The following is a 9419-nucleotide window of genomic DNA, read 5'->3' on the forward strand; positions in this document are numbered from 1 at the left end:
AGGAGTTTTAACCATACTTTGATTTCATTCTTTCGTAAAATTCCACAACCAAAATATGTGTCTAATTTCCAGCCTATTGGCTTATGTTTTGTGTATTACAGAGTTATTTCTAAAATTATAAAATCTAGAGTACAATGCATAATTCCTCAAATTTCATCTCAAGTTTAAAATGCTTTTACAAAGAGTCGTGTTAAAACAAACAATATCATTTTTGTGCTTGAAGTTATGCATTACTTAAAAGTAAAATCTTATGGGATACTCATTACATGGCTTTACAGCAAGATATCAGTAAGGCTTATGATAGATTATAATGGGGTTCTCATTGCTAATATGGTGAGAAAGTGGAGTTTTGCTGTAATATCCCGTACGTTTGACGTTGCCGAAGCGGGCAACACAACTTAAATTAGTAGTCAAGGTGACTAGAAAAGGGAGTTAACGAAGAAATTACGTAATTAAGGATGAGGATAGGTCGATATTGAAATTTAAAGAAGGAAGTTCAATATTTGTAATGCCTAAAATAACTAAACGGGACGAAGGAAAAGTTGGAATTAAAAATAAGATTAAGTCCCCGAGAAATTAGAAAATGGAATTTTATTGCCCGAAAAATATTAAATAAATAAATTATTGACGGGAATCAGTAATTAAAAAAATAATATTGATAATTTGGATATCAATATTCATAAGAGAAAAATAAGGACGAAAAAGTGACGGAAATCGTCGTTTTCGCTAAAATTGGAAAATTGAGTGTTTTAGCCAAAATTTGACAAAATCGATTAGCGGAGTTTAAAATAATAAAATAGAGGAAAAGTATTATTTATTTGAATATAAATAATATGATATTTATCGAGTTCAAACGATTAAGTTATCGACGGACTAAATTGGATGAAATAAAGTTACGAATCAAATCGTGAGGAGGTGGCAAATTCAAGGATAAAAGTGTAACTTTTGTTATAAATATAAAAGACCATTATTTGACTTTTAAAATCAGAATATTCAGATATCAAATTCAGCTCTCAACCTCCATCTTCATCAACCTTAGAAACCTAAACATATAAAAATTTCAAATAGCCATAACTCCCTCATTTTAACTCGGAATTGATCGATTCTTGCGGCCACGGAACGAGCACGAGGTCCTCTATCATTCAAGCCCAGAAAATCAAGGTAAAAATCGTTGTATAGGATTAAGGTTTCTGCTGTAATCTTCTGTTTTGTTTATAATTGTTAGTGATGATGATTTTAAGCTCTAAAGTGGTGATTAGTAAGTGTAATTGATTGATTAAAGCTAAATTTAGGGGATGGTTAAGTGAGTTGTGAGAGTTGTGAATTGTGGGGTGTTAGGGTTTGATGGAAGTTTATGTCTTGAAGGGGGGCTGCTCATGGCCATGGTGGCCGGACCCTCACCGTGCCGAAGCACGGTGAGCTGCTGCAGGCAGCAGCCCTGGTGCGACGCACCAGGGCATTGGCCGGCCCCTCCCCTGGCAAAACAGGGGAGGGCTGAGTTGAGGGGGAGGGGGCTGATGCCACCCTCCGTTTGTGTTCGAGTGCGTAATTGTTTCGATAGTTAATGGAGTTACGAAACTAGGAATCAAACTTGACATAAAAGCAATTTTTAGGATGAAATGTTAATGAATTGTAATTGAAATTGGATGAATATTATGGCATGGTTAATAATTGATATATAGGTTATTATATTAAGATATAGGCTGTTTTAGATCGATTAAAACGTTAAAAGATTAACCGTATAGTTGACGTTTAAACATAGAACGTAAATGACGTAACTTACGTTAATAAAAAATGTAATATCAAAATTGATAGGTAGAATGGTTATAGAAAGTGTAATAGGGCTGTCCTAAATTGATAATAAAGTTAATGACTTAGTGTAATAGTTATACTAAACGAATTTTGAATGTTGCTTTGGTATCGTGTTTGAACCGAGCAAAAATCAATAGATAACGTTTAGCGAATTAAGTGCGTTTCGATTAAGGTCAAAGGGGTGAACCTAAAGTAAGGACACTAAGGATTTTATTTGCTGTTTTAAACTCAAAATGCTAAGGAAAAATATATTAAGGTTAAGCATTTTGAGATTTAAAAACGAAAAGGCGAAATTGACGTAAAAACGCAACGAAGTGAATTTGGATGTTTGAGAGGATTCTAAGGGATAAATTGAGTGTTATAGATAGGTTGAAGTTAAGGGAACTTAACTTAAGATATTAATTTAGTAGTTTTGATTTTATAATGCCAATTTAATTTAAATGCATTTTTTGAACCTCGTTTGTGACAGACAAACCGAGAGGCGACTGGATCGACAGTTTTGGCCTAGGAGTATTCGGCCAAGACTAATGCGTGTAAATGATTTGGATTGGAAAGCAAGGAGTGAGTATACTTTACTCTCGCGTATTATTACGCTATAAGTATATTATTAAATATTTTATTTATAAGTTATAAAAACACATCGCATTATATGATGATTTGTTGTGATTTGAGATTGTATGAACTAAATGGTTATTCTACCGTGAGATACACGGCATATGACTTATTATATAGGTATATATACATATGTATATATATGCATTGATAATTTATGTTTGACAAATTGTGTATTGGTTTAGTATATATTTGAGAATGAATTACATATTTGGCATTGGATAAAATTGTGTAGTGTTTTGTTGTTGTTTGTTCTATGTTGAAATTTTGTATATCGTTTTGTTGCTATTTGTTCTATGCTTGAAAATGATGTGTGATCCGAAGAAACAAACTACCTATTGGGCGTCAATAGGCCGTGTGATCACCGGTGTCTATAAGAGTCTAGATACGTGTATATAGAAATGTTTGATATGAGCTCATTAAATGTTGATCATATTTATGATTATGAAATGTAATATGTTTGGGTATCAGAAAGAAGGATTATAATTTTGGCAGATACGAGGTAACTCGGTCGAACTATCTCGGGACCCGTATCTGGTGAGTAACTCGGTTGAACTATCTCGGGACTCACACCTTGGGACTAAGCAGTGGCATGATGTTACTCGGTTGAACTATCTCGGGACTATGCCACGTGGTAACGAGTAACTCGGTTGAACTATCTCGGGACCGTACCACTTGGATTACAATGATTTGATATGAATACGATACACGTTAGGAAAGGTTAGGAGTTTAAGATTAAGGTTTCTATCGGATCAATTCTTTGTTTGTAATATAATGATATTATGTTTGTTTGAATAAATGATTTTCACTTGCGATGTTATTTTGTGATAATACCGTTAGTAAGGTATATCTCACTCAGCTTAAGCTGACCCCGTGGTTTTTAAACATTTCAGGTACCTAGACTTGGAGTGACTAGAAGTCTATCATTTTTCCGGGAGTCTGGCTTGCCATGTACAGTCCGACTTCCATGACCGCTGCAGTAGTACATTGTGTGACCAGTCATGACCTATGATTTATTGTGTCGGAAAGTATTTATAACTGCTGTTGTGTATAACATGAATATTGTAAGGATGTTAGGTTTACACAGTCAGTGTTTATAAAATGACTATTAATGTTTTCATAATTAAATGCTTCCGTGTTATAATATAATTACGAAAAATTTATAGTGAATTTCAGGCTTGCTACGGGATTCGGAACTATAATTCCCATTCCCTAGCGCCGGTCGCGACCCTCGATTTTGGGTCGTGACATTTGCTAACTAATTTATTCAATAAGATATGGAGTGTATCTCTGTTGTTTCATATTCGATTATGATTAATGGTAGAAATCATGGTTATTTTACTCCATTTAGAGGTTTAAGGCAGATAGACCCTCTTTTTCCTTTTTATATGTTCTTTGCTTTGAATTCCTTACACATATTTTAAATACATCAGCTCAATCTAAGTGTTAATCAAGAATTAGATTAAATTACCATTGCCCTATTATTATCCATTTGCTGTTTGCTGGTGACACTATAATTTTCTCGAAAGCTTCCCTATCTGCCATTAGATTAATTCATAGTTTTTTAAACTTTTACGGGTCGATGAGTGGGCAACATATTAATTTTGCCAAATTTGTTGTTTTTAGTAGAGGTGTGGATGATTACCAAACACGGCTTTTCTCTAATATATTAGGAATCCGTGAGCATACTTCCCAGGATAAATATCTAGGGCTTCCTTTTCAGATAATGCGATTTAAAAACCATACTTTTTTATGCATTATATCTAAGATTAGTCATCGTCCTTTTGGTTGGAAGAAATTTTTATTATCCTCTGCTGGTAAAGAAATGCTCATTAAAGTCATTGCCATAATGTCACGACCCGATTTTCCCCTCGAAACTCGAGCCGAGACTGGCGCTAGGGAATGGGAATGGTTGTTCCGAAACCCGTAGCAAGCCTAAAACCTCTATAAATTTTTCGCCACCTTAAATATAAATCTAGATCGTGCCTCTCGTACGACCCGTTTTCAGGAAACACCGTTAAAACATTTTTCCGTTTAACGTGGAAGACACGTTCTGAAAATATTCATATAGCAAAATCACGTTTTCAGAAATGCTGGTTGAATAACCCTAGTTATTCTGACCCACACGCATTTCTGAAAACCGGTGCGGTGGGACAGGGACCTAGCTCACGTGCCTTGCCTCGCAGGCAACCTTGTCTCAAGCCACGCACTCGAACAATATGTTTAATAAAATATATCAAACAATTTTTCTTTCAAAAGCGTTATATCAAACATATTAAAAACATGTACAGCAGGCATACAAACGTAAGGCCAGCTAAACTATACACAGTGTCTTTGCAGACCAAAGTCAGCCACAATCCTAATTTCTTATCAACACTTTCGTTAATCATTTTCAATCTCGGACGACCAGGGCTCAGAGGTTTTAAATTCAGTAATCCCTCAAAAAAATCTTTGGAGGAGGCAGGGCGGACGCCCGGCTCCGCCTTAACGTGCCTCCGCTAAGTATGACATGTTATAGACTATTTACAAATTGTATTCATATACAAGTAGTATTCCAATTCAAACCCTATTATAATTATTTAATTGGTAAATTACTTAACCATGTATGATCAGTCACGAGTTCAAATCGGCAACATTCTTTTTCTCTCTTTTCAAGAATAAAGTGCATTCGACCCATCTTGTCATAATTTACCAAATTCCCACCATTCTCCACTTTACAAATTCTCAAAAACCGACAAAATGCATATTACCTGACTGAAATTTTAGTTTACACCCATGCCACTGTGTAATCACCTTAATCACAAAATAGTCTGGTAATTGTCTTGTCTTTTTTTCTTCTTTTAATTTTGTACTTTTTTTTCCCTTTTAAATTCACATCCGGCTTCGTAAGTATTTCTAGTTCTGTAACCTTCTTTGGTTTCAAAACCGGAAATGAGAAAGATCGAACTTCAATCAACCCATCAATCAAAGGAGAATTAACATCGATGAGTTCTGTAATTAATTTTTCGTACGCATCTTTTCCATTTTCAACCTTCAAAGTAAATGTGGCTATGGCGTGATCTTTTTCCGACGAGGAAGAAGAAGAGTAAGTCAGCCACAATCCTAATTTCTTATCAACACTTTTGTTAATCATTTTCAATCTCGGACGATCAGGGCTCAGAGGTTTTAAGGTCAGTAATCCCTCAAAAAAATCTTTGGAGGAGGCAGGGCGGACGCCCGGCTCCGCCTTAACGTGCCTCTGCCTCTGGACTAAGTATGACATGTTATATACTATTTACAAATTGTATTTCATATACAAGTAGTATTCCAATTCAAACCCATGTGTGATCAGTCACGAGTTCAAATCGGCAACATTCTTTTTCTCTCTTTTTCAAGAATAAAGTGCACTCGACCCATCTTGTCATAATTTACCTAATTCCCACCATTCTTCACTTTACAAATTCTCAAAAACCGACAAAATGCATATTACCTGACTGAAATTTTAGTTTACATGCCACTGTGTAATCACTTTAATCACAAAATAATCTGGTAATTGTGTTTTTTTTTTCTTTTTCTTCTTCTTTTAATTTTGTACTTTTAATTTTTCTTTTTAAATCCACATTCGGCTTCTCAAGTATTTCTAGTTCTGTAACCTTCTTTGGTTTCAAAACCGGAAATGAGAAAGATCGAACTTCAATCAACCCATCAATCAAAGGAGAATTAACATCGATGAGTTCTGTAATTAATTTTTCGTACGCATCTTTGCCATTTTCAACCTTCAAAGTGAATGTGGCTATGGCGTGATCTTTTTCCGAAGAGGAAGAAGAATAGTAAGTCAGCCACAATCCTAATTTCTTATCAACACCTTCGTTAATCATTTGCAATCTCGGACGATCAGGGCTCAGAGGTTTTAATGTCAGTAATCCCTCAAAAAAATCTTTGGAGGAGGCAGGGCGGACGCCCCGCTCCGCCTTAACGTGCCTCCGCCTCTGGACTAAGTACGACATGTTATAGACTATTTACAAATTGTATTTCATATACAAGTAGTATTCCAATTCAAACCTTATTATAATTATTTAATGGCCTAATTACTTAAAAAAACCCCACCTTGTAATATTTTTTCGTTTATACCATGACCTAGGAAAAAGTTCATTTGTACCATTTTTTTGATTTTTCGTTTTCAACTCTACCCTAAAGCACTAAATTGAACTTTTTTATTTAGAAAAAAGCTTAAAATAATCCTTAATTTTTTAACTTATTTGTATTTTTTCAAATAGAAAAAAGATGATATAACCTTTCTATTTAATTATTTTTAATGTTTTCATCCTTTAATTAATTAAATTGTTAAAAAATAAAATTTTGGGGTATAGTTGAAAACGAAAAATCAAAAAAAGGGTACAAATGAACTTTTTCCTAGGTCAGGGTATAAACGAAAAAATGTTTCAAGGTGGGATTTTTTTAAGTAATTAAGCCTTATTTAATTGGTAAATTACTTAACCATGTGTGATCAGTCACGAGTTCAAATCGGCAACATTCTTTTTCTCTCTTTTCAAGAATTAAAGGGCATGCTAAATAACTTATTTTTTTATTATAAATTTGACCTTGCATCACAATTTAAACTATAGCTAACACCTCTCTCTCGTGGTCTTCTAATAAAATTACAAAAACAATCAAAACTCAAAAGAATTAATTCTAATAATTAAATACTTATAAAATACAATCTGCTATTACAATCTGCTATTTTAATTTGTATTCTTCTTCTTTTTCTTACGCTCTTCCTCTTTACTCTCTCCATTTTAGAACTCGTCATCAATGACTCCACCAACATCCTTGAAACCCCCCATAGATCATTGCCGGATGAATTTTCCGACAATAGAATTAATACCCATCATGCAATTATCACCAAATCAAAGAATTTTTGATTTGTATTGGGCTTTATCAAAATTATTACCGCATCGATTTATAATCTTCAATTTGGGAATTTGGTTATCAACTTATACGAACATTGCCATGTTTTTATTGGTTTATAATTTGAGTGAGTATTATACTATTACTAACAGATTGACTAAGCGTTAGACGTTTAAAAGTTAATTGTAAGGGTTAATCCTCATATTAAAAGAGAAAAATAGAAAAGGTTTCTTAAAGAATCAAAACCACAATCCTAATTTCTTATTAACGTGGTCGTAAATCATTTTCAATCTTGGACGACCAGGACTCAGAGGTTTTAAGGTTAGTAATCCCTCAAAAAAATCTTTGGAGGAGGAAGGAAGGACGCCTTAACGTGCCTCCACCTCTGACACCAAGCTTGTCGTTTTAAACAATTTACAAATTCTTTAAAATTAGATAAAATTAACCGAAATACCTACCTGATTAATTGGCAGCAGAGTAATTAAGAAGATAAAAAATCGCCACGCAACGGTGTAGAGAGATCAAGAAGATAATATAAATAGCAATGTGATGCCGATACATTATCCCACAGAGACCCAAACCCACCGTCATTCTTAACATTTCTTCCATACTTTAACCCACATCAAAATTAATCCATTCTAAGGTCACTCAATACATGTCGTAGTTCTGAAAAAAAAATCAAGATTCCATGCACAATCAATTAGATTTTTGAAAAACAAATTAATCGCCTACTACAACCATTCCAAGATCACTCAATACATGTAGTAGTTCTGAAATAGAATCAGGAATCCATGCGCAATCAATCAGATTCTTGAAAGAAAAAAAAAATTAAAAGTGGGTGCAATGTTTTTAAAAAATAAGAACCAAGTTTTAGATTCTTGAAAACAAAAGATGAGAGTTGTAACTAAAAGAGTATTTTGAAGTGATCAGAAAAGCTAGAAGAATTAGATTAAATCAATTAAGGAACTAAAGGTTATAAGAACATTTGGTGGGAATTTTAGAATTGAAAAAAAGAAAAAGAAGTGTTTCGAGAGAATGAGAGAAGGACTGCAGAATCCGTCGAGTACAGTGGGGTCTATTTATAGAGTCCAGTAAATTTGTTTGACGAGTTACCGATCATTTTTACATGAGTAATGGTCTGAGTTTCAAAAATGTATTCTACTCGCTTGTTCTAAAATCTGAAATAACTTGATATTATATAGCAGTCACACTAAATATTATTAGCTAAATTCTAAAAATTAGCTAATAATTAAAAACAAAATGGATTAAGGAGAAATTTAACCAACTTACCAGAAAGTAAGACATATAAAATGAATCAAGTCAAATTCTTTTATCATTTATTTAAAATTTCTACTTTTCTAATTAATTTACTCCCAACCAAAAAATATCTATCTATATGTATCTATAACTATATCTATTTATCTATCTATTTATCTATACTATATATAAAAGTACGGACGGGGGACATACACTTTTACATAAATATTTTTAATGTTATTTTAATTATTATTAAGCAATAAATTTTCTATCTAAACATTAGTTAATTTGAACTACTTTTAATACATTCAAAATACTCACTTATTTTATAAAGTTATTTACCATATCTATACTACAAAATTTATAGTATTAGGCACTTGAGTTAGGGGTAATCCAAATAAAAATATTTTATTTGTGATGGATAAGATAAAATCTCACATGATAGAATAAGATAAAACCTCACACAGCCACTTTATACCCAAATCCCACATTACTAGTTCATAAAGAAGCATACTTAACAAGTCTCTATATAAAGGCAAGCCAACTTATTAGTATAGCAAGTTAAGCTTTATTACCTCTTTTATATAGACTTTTTTATATTATATGATTATATGAAGATCAATAGTGACTTAAGTTTTGGAGTGGGTTTAGAACCAAGAGTCTGAAATCCTATCTGACCTTATTGGTTTTGTAGGACACCACTCAAAATTAGATATTTATAGTAGCATGATGTAGGAGATACGCCCAACATATTAGATAATTAAAGTAGGAAGTCTTTTCTAGCATATATATCCATGAATATTTTAAATGCTAGATTCTGGTATAGAAGTATAAATATCATTTCATGTGAG

The 9419-nt window shown here is 33.1% G+C and overlaps 1 long non-coding RNA gene across 1 annotated transcript; it reads left to right on the forward strand.

Moving 5' to 3' along the window:
- The first annotated feature begins 975 nt into the window (after positions 1-975).
- Positions 976-3558, forward strand: LOC126670105 (uncharacterized). Its single transcript, XR_007638656.2, has 3 exons — positions 976-1161; positions 2282-2373; positions 3318-3558. It is a non-coding gene; the product is annotated as an uncharacterized LOC126670105 (long non-coding RNA).
- The last annotated feature ends 5861 nt before the right edge of the window (positions 3559-9419 follow it).

This window comes from Mercurialis annua, linkage group LG2, assembly GCF_937616625.2.
Source record: "Mercurialis annua linkage group LG2, ddMerAnnu1.2, whole genome shotgun sequence".
Classification (NCBI taxonomy): Eukaryota; Viridiplantae; Streptophyta; class Magnoliopsida; order Malpighiales; family Euphorbiaceae; genus Mercurialis; species Mercurialis annua.